The 8355-nt window shown below is 41.1% G+C and overlaps 1 long non-coding RNA gene across 1 annotated transcript; it reads left to right on the top strand.

The window, feature by feature from the left end:
- The first annotated feature begins 1228 nt into the window (after nt 1–1228).
- LOC120433788 lies at nt 1229–7699 on the top strand. Its single transcript, XR_005608756.1, has 3 exons — nt 1229–1266; nt 7075–7168; nt 7433–7699. It is a non-coding gene; the product is annotated as an uncharacterized LOC120433788 (long non-coding RNA).
- Nucleotides 7700–8355: the final 656 nt, after the last annotated feature.

Raw genomic sequence — 8355 nt, forward strand, 5'->3', positions numbered from 1 at the left:
GGTGGGGACTTGGGTCGATCCTTCAAGGCCTGTGTATAAAGAGAGCCTCTTAGAGAGGCTGAATTTAAAGATGGGCAGAGGCTCACCAGTCTGCAAAAAACTTTAGAATAATGTTCTTCAGTGTAAAATTGACTGATGATGATATCTCATTATCCATCATGAAAAATCCCAAGGTCAAACAAGGCCAAAGTCAATATTGGATGGCGGTGATCCTAGGGAGCTCAGGCAGCACTGCATTAAAACCAGTCATGATTCTGTCATGGAAATCACTGCATGGTTTCAGGAGCAGAAATGATTCCAAAAATGACTATGAACAGAGTTCACTCACAAATGCAGGTTAAAGCTCTATCATGCAAAAAAGAAGCCATGTGTGAACATGATCCAGGACCCCAGCCGTCTTCTCTGGGCCAAAGCCCTTTTAAAATGGACTGAGGGACAGTGGAAAACTATTTTGTGGTGAGATTAGTATCTGTAGCAAAGAGGAGAGGGACTATCTGGTTTTATTATCAGCATTCAGTTGAAAAGCCTGCCTCTCTGATGGTATAGGGGTATATTAATTCATATGGAATTGGTAGCTTGCACATCTGGAAAGGCCTCATCAGTGCTGAAAGGTATATATGGGTTTTAGAGCAACATATACTCCCATTCTGGAGATGACTTCTTCTAAAACAAGTAAGGGATCTGCTCAGTTGGCCTGCATGAATCCAGACCTTTTACTAACTGAAAACATTTGCCACCATGAAACAAAAAATATGACAGAGAAGCTAGAGTCAGACAACAACGAGGCCAGCATCCGGTTTCCTCGGTTTAATCAGTTTAATCAGACCTTCCTTAGAATTTCATATTAGACTTATGTGCCACTGTTAGGGTGCCTGGGTCATCGACCCAGTTTTCAGTTTTATATTATTATTGAACTTTGATTTTGATATTATTTATCATTTCTAGTCCTTTGGTTTCTTACAGTTCTCTGTCTTATGGTTTATGTCTCTGTGTTCCATAGTTGCTCTGTCTCCCCTGTCAGCTGTATCACATGTCAAGTCAGCGTCTCTGTGTTATGTTTCCTGTTTTACTTTGAAAGTCCGTGTCTCATGTTAATGTATCTGGTTTTGCTTCCCTTGTCTCGTTAGCCCTGATTTGTCCCAGCTGTGTTTCCCTCCTGGCTCCCATTCCCTGATTGCTCCCTCTATGTATTTAAGCCCTCTGTTTTCTTTGGTCTGTGTTGTGATCTCCCTTATCCTTTGCTGAGTGTTCTGTCTGGCTGCCTGTGTAAGTTTATTTTGGTATTGTCAGTTTTGTTACATTTAAGTTTAGCATTAAAGCTGTTTATGTTTTTGCCTCTAAGTGTCTGCACATTAGGTCCACTGTTCCTACCTGAACGCAGCTCATGACAGCCACTGTCTATTATGCATTTAGACCTTACACGGCCTCTTCTATTTTTAAAAAAAAATTGGCGGTAATGTTTCCCATTTGTTGAATTCTAAATTATGCAAACCCCCTCTGGGTCTCAAGTTTTAGAATCATCAGTTTAACGAGCAGAAAGTTGATTCTAAAGTATTAGAATGTAATAGGGAAAGTATGTGTTTCTGGAAAATGAAAATATCAACACTTGAATATAATGCAGTGTTTTTAATAAAAACACAGCATACTGTATGAAATACCAACATTGGTATTAATTTATGCAGCAGTGGTCCAGCTTTAATTGTTTTCCATGTAATTTTGGCTACATTAGGTGCAGCAATAGCTTCATATCAGAACAGAAAAAACAATGTTCCTTTTAATATAACTGCTGTGATTTCAGCCATATCCCTTCAGCCTGTGTTAGAAACAATCCCATGATATTTTCTCTTAGCGTTTTATGTCATAAAACTTTTGCTCAAATCTGTGCAGCTTCCCAATAGAAGAAAAGACAGAAGACAAAAAAGATCTCATCCAGCAAAGCACCTAACCTTTACTGCAGCATTTATTTGCCCCCGGCTCCCATAACAATCTCCTTGTTTGCACAATTTTCTCACCCAACACACTTCACCTGGCCCTCTCTGTCAGCGGACGTTGAGCTTGTGGGCAGATCGCACAGACACACAAACACACACACATAAATGCAGGACTATTGATTTGTCGAGCGCGGTGGTCGAGCAGCCCTGACTTGCCTCGCCCCTTGGGTGAGACGCACAATCGGCAGCGGATGTGCTGCTCCTAAACTGTCCCTGGGCACCATTTCAAATCCCCGCAGATTCGCGATATTGATTTGAAACCGTTTCTCCCCACAGCCAGTGTCTCCTCCAACTCCATCATGTCCCCTTTTGCTCCTTTTTTATCCGACCTTTGTTGTTTTGTTTCTTGTTCCCAGGGGAAATTCAGGGGTAAATAATAGACAGGCATCAGGTCATCTTTTCTTTTTCTTCCACCCCCTTTTTTATATAAAAAGAGGGAGGAGGAGGAACACGGGCCTGGAAAAGCATGACAAGAGTCAAATCTAGTTATTGTTGTTGAGGAGGCAGGAGAAAGCACTGTCATGCAACAAGATAGAGGATGACAGAGAAACCATTGAGCTGGTGTGATTGCATGCAGACCACCTTACAGAAATGCTCGCTTGCATGTGCTGCAATATCTCCATCCCAGTGATGTGTCAGCGTGGATTCAATCACACCCACTCTTGAATATGAATGCTTTTTAAAAGTGAGCAAAAAAGGATGTGAACCAAGGAGGAAATAGCCTTTTTATGTATTAAGTTACTGTTTGCATTGTCTCAACAGGCTACAATTTGAGTTACTTCACTTGTGCTCGAACCCCCCCCTCACTCACGCCCCATCTCTCTCAGCTAGTTCTCATTGTCAGACTCTGTAATTGAGGTAATGCTGTTAATGATGTGCGAGTGGTCTCTTTTCTCTCTCACACACCCTCGCGCACGAGCATTGATGTCAGTAGATAGGGCTATTTCATTAGAGCTGGCACGGCGAAGACGAGGCAGCGGTGGCTTATGGGCACAGACGACCTCGCCGTGGGGGAGCAGGAGCTTTAAACTCTAATTAGGATGACTTTGGGAGACAAAGCAGGTGTGGAGTGGCTGGAGATTTGAAAAAAGAAAAACGAGGGAGCGGTGGTAGAGGGGATGCGTTTGAGTCAAAATGACATGACGGAACGGGAGACAGAGACAGACAGAAAAAGTCAAATACAAATGGAGACAGACAGACGCAGAAGCGGTAGAGGAAGACTAAATGGGGAAAACAAATCATGGATAATTTAGACAGACAGAAATTTAGAGAAGAAAATTGCTAGCTTTGCTGCAATCAGACAGATCTTGGAGTTGAATACCTGAGGACCTGAATGTGTGTGTTACTATAACATGGGCGCTATTCACATCTCAGATGCTCGACGGAAAATATCTTCAGTCACTTATTATATACCTCACTATTTTTCTCTTCATCAGAGAATGCTTATTATGCTGGTCTCAAGTCAGGGATTCAAAGTTGGCAATTACCAGAAGTGTAGTCTTGATGTCGTGGCATAAAGATCCTCTGGTTTTCCAAAATGAATGGCTTGATTGAGTGAGAATAGTTCTACAGCAGTTTTCTTGCCAAGGGGCATGATAAGAAGCTTGATACCACTGTGTCTATGCAACAAGGTCAATGTCATTAGACCACTAACCTTGTAAAGTGGCCAGGTGGAAGCAATTCCTCAATAAAAAGCACATGACAACTGCCACCTCGAGGACTCTCAGACCAAGAGAAACTAAATTCTGATGAAACAAAAAAGGCTTTGGCCTGAATTCCAAACGTTGTGTCTGGAGCAAACCAGGCAGTGTTCATCACCTGGCCAACACAGTCTCTACAGTGAAACATGGTGGTGGCAGCATCATGCTGTGGGGATAGTTTTCAGCATCAAGATCTGGGAGACCAGTCAAGGTCAACGGAAGATGAATGCAGCAATGTGGAGAGACATTCTTGATGATAACCTGCTTCAGAGCTTCTGTAACAAAGATAACAAAGGTCTCTCTTTAGGACCGCTCCGTGAATGTCCTTGAACAGCTCTTGGAGTGCTGAAAATGGCTGTGCACTCATACTCCCCATCCAATCTTATGCAGCTTGAGAGTTTCTAAACCAAAGGATGGGATAAACTGCCCCACAAATTTTGGGGTGAAAAATGAATTCTGGAATAAGGCTGTAATATGATAAAATGTGGAACAAGTAAAAATGCCTTGGTTATGTTCCAGATGTGCTGTATGTACTTAGCACTGTACTGCATAGCAGGTAAAATGTGTGCTTGGCAGCTTTTAGAACATTTTCAGAACTGAGTACTACGCTTTGAATGGTGGTCACAGGTTCAAAGACGCACAAGAAATCCATTGAAACATGAAAGAACTGTAAATGTATAAGCCTGCAGTGGAGAACTGTTTGCAACCTTCTCCTGCTTAACATAAACCAACATGTTCAGTGTAAGCAGTGACGCAAAAGCGAGAGCTTAGGTGCTGCTACTGTTGCTATGGTGCATGTACATGTGGATACTGACAAACTGGCAGTCAGCTATCTGTCAGCTTGAACAGTGTGCTAAACACAGCTAAAGTGTTCTATGGCACAGCTCAGTGTCCTCCCGTTTGGGGGTTCACTACTGCAAGCCCTGAGCCAAAATGGAGCTGCAAAATACACACAAATGTAGACGTGCACACAAGACAGTACAGCCAGGCATAAACAAACACACACACACACACACACACACACACACACACACACACACACACACACACACACACACACACACACACACACACACACACACACACACACACACACACACACACACACACACACACACACACACACACCAGCCAATGCCATTAAACAGAGCCCAAATACAGGCATGCATAAAGACCTGAAATGAAAACAGAATGTAAAAACCATACATGCAGGTTGCAGACACTCACAGCAGTCCATGAACACGTGTAAAAAGACAGCATACAGAGGACATACAAACACACGCACCCTTTGTTGCTCCTGTTTGCCAAATCTTTGCTGGAACCACTCTTCACTACAGCACCTCATGGCCTGCTTCATCCAGCAGAGGACAGATGCTGCGTAGGAGAGTGATTTGGTGTTTTTTTTTGTCTGTGTGTTTGTGTGTGTGTGTGAGTCTCTACAGTTGCATGCGCCTGGGAGGCATTATGTTGAGGAGTATGCTCTCCCACCCCTTTCGGCTGAGTGAGACAGCCGGCCTAGCAGAGACAGGATGGGCTAGTTTAGCTCAGGGCCACTGCGACACACACACACACACACACACACATCTGCCAGCCTCTTAGCCATCTCCTCTTGCTGCTCCACAGTGGCCTCCCTTCAGTAAATAACACCATTCATTATCTGTGTGAAATCCCGAAATCAACTCCATGGAATAGATCGTCCGTATTGGTGAAAACAAGCAGATCCAGTGCATCCGCTGAATTTGACCAGAAGCTGCTGTTTCTGGCATGCAGCATAAATGCAAATATATAAATGTTCTTCTGAATCAATCTTTAATTCTCCAGTTTTTTCTCTCAGCTTCTCAGTACAGTCACATCCACAACATGTACAATATGTTGCATGATGATGTTTTACAAAATCATTATCTACATTTAGCTGAGATTTAGGTTACATCTTAAAGTATTTTTCAGAAAAATGTAAAAGAATAATAAAAATCAGCAGTCAGGCTAGGAGTCCTATGTTGCTATACTTAGTGCTGTGCCATACTGCAAATTTTGGTTAACTTATATGTATGCAGTGTGTTATGACTTATTAGGTGAAGCATCATCAATTTACTAATTTTGAAAAAAATTTAATTAAAAGGAAACAGATCTTTCATCTTTTCATGTATTTTGAAACTGGAATGTAAATGTGACCGTCTTCAAAGCACTTTGGGTGAACTTCTGTTGTTTAAATGTGCTGTAGGCTATAAATAAAATAGGCCGTGACAGTCATCACAAAAAAAGTTCAGACTCAACAGTGATGATAGAAGAAAAATTGAGGGAAGTCTTTAGGAGTCAGTAAGCAGGGCAGTAAACATCTGCACTAAACTGAATGACAATACATCTAACAGCTGCTTATATACTATATATTATGGACCATAACTGTTATTATGTATTAATCTTTAGCCTTTGATCTATTTCTCGTATTTTCATGTACATATTTTCTATTTCTAATTTAAATCATTCTAACTGACAATTGTGGGTCAACTCTTTATATTAGACGTGATTTTAATGCATTATGTTTTCTTGTACATGTGAAACATGCTTAAACTGATGATTCATTCATCTTCCTCAGGGGCTTCGCTAACATTTGCTCGATCAGCTCCAAAAACATGGATATCTGTCTTCTGTTCAGTGCAGTAGCTGCCATTATTGTGCTGCTCTTCTTAAAAAGCATTAAATTTAAATTTAAAAATTTAAAAAGCATTAAAAAAAAAAAACTCCCCACAGAGGACTAGTTCTGCATGGAAGGGTCTTTTTTTCAGAAGTGGAAGAGTGCACGTCTACCCCTCTGCAATGAAATGAAATGCTAATCATTTTGGACTAGTTTATTCTGGAATTCATTTTGAGCTTTTAAAGCAATTATGTGTATGCAGCTACTAATATTGCCACAAAATACTCACTAATTTACAAAACTGCTTTTAATGACCTACTAAAGCAGATATATTACACAGATAGTTAAATCAGTAAAAATGATATTGCAAGTTCTCCACCATCTGTCATGTCTCATTGTAAAGAGTTTTGCCAGCTTGAGATTCATAAGTCATCAGTCTGTACTTAAAGCTGCATAATGACGTGCTGGAAATGAAAACCAAAAACATAAGATGGCAAGGGGATCACAAACTGCACGTCTGCCAAGCAACAAGCATCCGTGCGAAGCTATTTCAATGCATGGTGCAGACTCCTAGTAAGATTCATATCTGTATTTCTGGCTTGAAAAACTCATAGACCTTTACGTTCTGGTGCTCAACTATCCACTGTTTATTTTGTTGTATGGTTTGTGTCATACACAGAGGATCCTGATTGAATCTAAATCATATCAACAATATAAAAGCTATTTTCTTTCCCATCTCTGTCTCCTTCAGTCATCACAGGATGCACAACCACCCCCCTCCCAGCCTCAGCCTGATACTTCCACCTGCATGCATCACAGTAAGCTGATGTTAGATGAATGATGAGGTATGTGTGGTGGGTTTCTGTCAGACATAACACAGTCTGAAGGTCAATTTTCGTTTCATCAGACCACATATTTTGTGTCATGCTCTCAGAGCTTTAACATGATTTCTTTTCTTTCGAACTGTTGGCCTGCTGTGTTGGGTCTGTGGTTGTCTTCTTAGCCGAGGTCCTTCACACTCGATTACTGAACTTCATAACGCTGGAAGAGTCAGGAAGCTTTTTTATATTGATGGACTGTTCTTGTTGGCATTTTTTTCCCTGGTCCAGAAAAGTCTTGTGTGGTGAGTCGATTCATCAGTCCAGACTAAAATCCACTGACTTTGCCTCTGTTGTCTCCAGCTCACCCCAACTACTCCACCAGAATAACTTGACATTTAAATATGTACAATTTGTCTTCACATATTATTGTATCACATTTTTTTTCTTTAGCTACACAATAATGTTGAGATATTTCTGCTTAAGTTGTGCTTACTCGAAATTGATGGATTATTATAAAATGTTCTGCAATAACTCTCCTTAAGATGAATACTAAAAGCTGTGATTGTCTTTTATATTTGATGCGATTATTGCATCAAATTTTCAGTTGACTCAAAATCTATACCTAAATAGCTTAATGCCTGCAAATCTACTAAAATTCCCATCTTAATGGCTGTGCACACAGGAAGAGACTAGCGGTTATAGTGACTAAACTGTAAAATGTGAATGAAATTCTGCCACATGTAGTGCTGACTGGCAGAACAATTTTTGGGAAAGCAAAGCTGGTACCCACCATGCTCAAATTTTAGGTGAGTAAATATTGTTCACTGACATATAATGGTGTCATGATTTGTCTGGTTGGACTCAAATGCAGGAATCAGGAATGAAAGTTCAGTGAGTTTATTTACAGTTCTTGTGCAGTCTTTTTGAAGTGCTCAGGTTAAAAGTCCCAATATGTACAAAATTCAATAGAAAGTCCCCGATCCTCTGAGTCTCCCGAACAGAAACTCTGCCAAGTAACAAACCCTCTCAGAACTCCGCTGGGCCGTCCTACGCACAGAAGGAAACACATGAGAAATCTTTGGTGAATTCACAGCAACAGAGACTTACAGAGAGGCGAGGTGAGGACAACCACAGTTAGACAACGCTCAGGTGAAGACTGAAGGTCAGGTCCCAGCTTAAATACCAGATGATCCACAGGTGCTTAACTGATT

This window comes from Oreochromis aureus, linkage group 17 (genome assembly GCF_013358895.1).
Source record: "Oreochromis aureus strain Israel breed Guangdong linkage group 17, ZZ_aureus, whole genome shotgun sequence".
Taxonomy (NCBI): domain Eukaryota; kingdom Metazoa; phylum Chordata; class Actinopteri; order Cichliformes; family Cichlidae; genus Oreochromis; species Oreochromis aureus.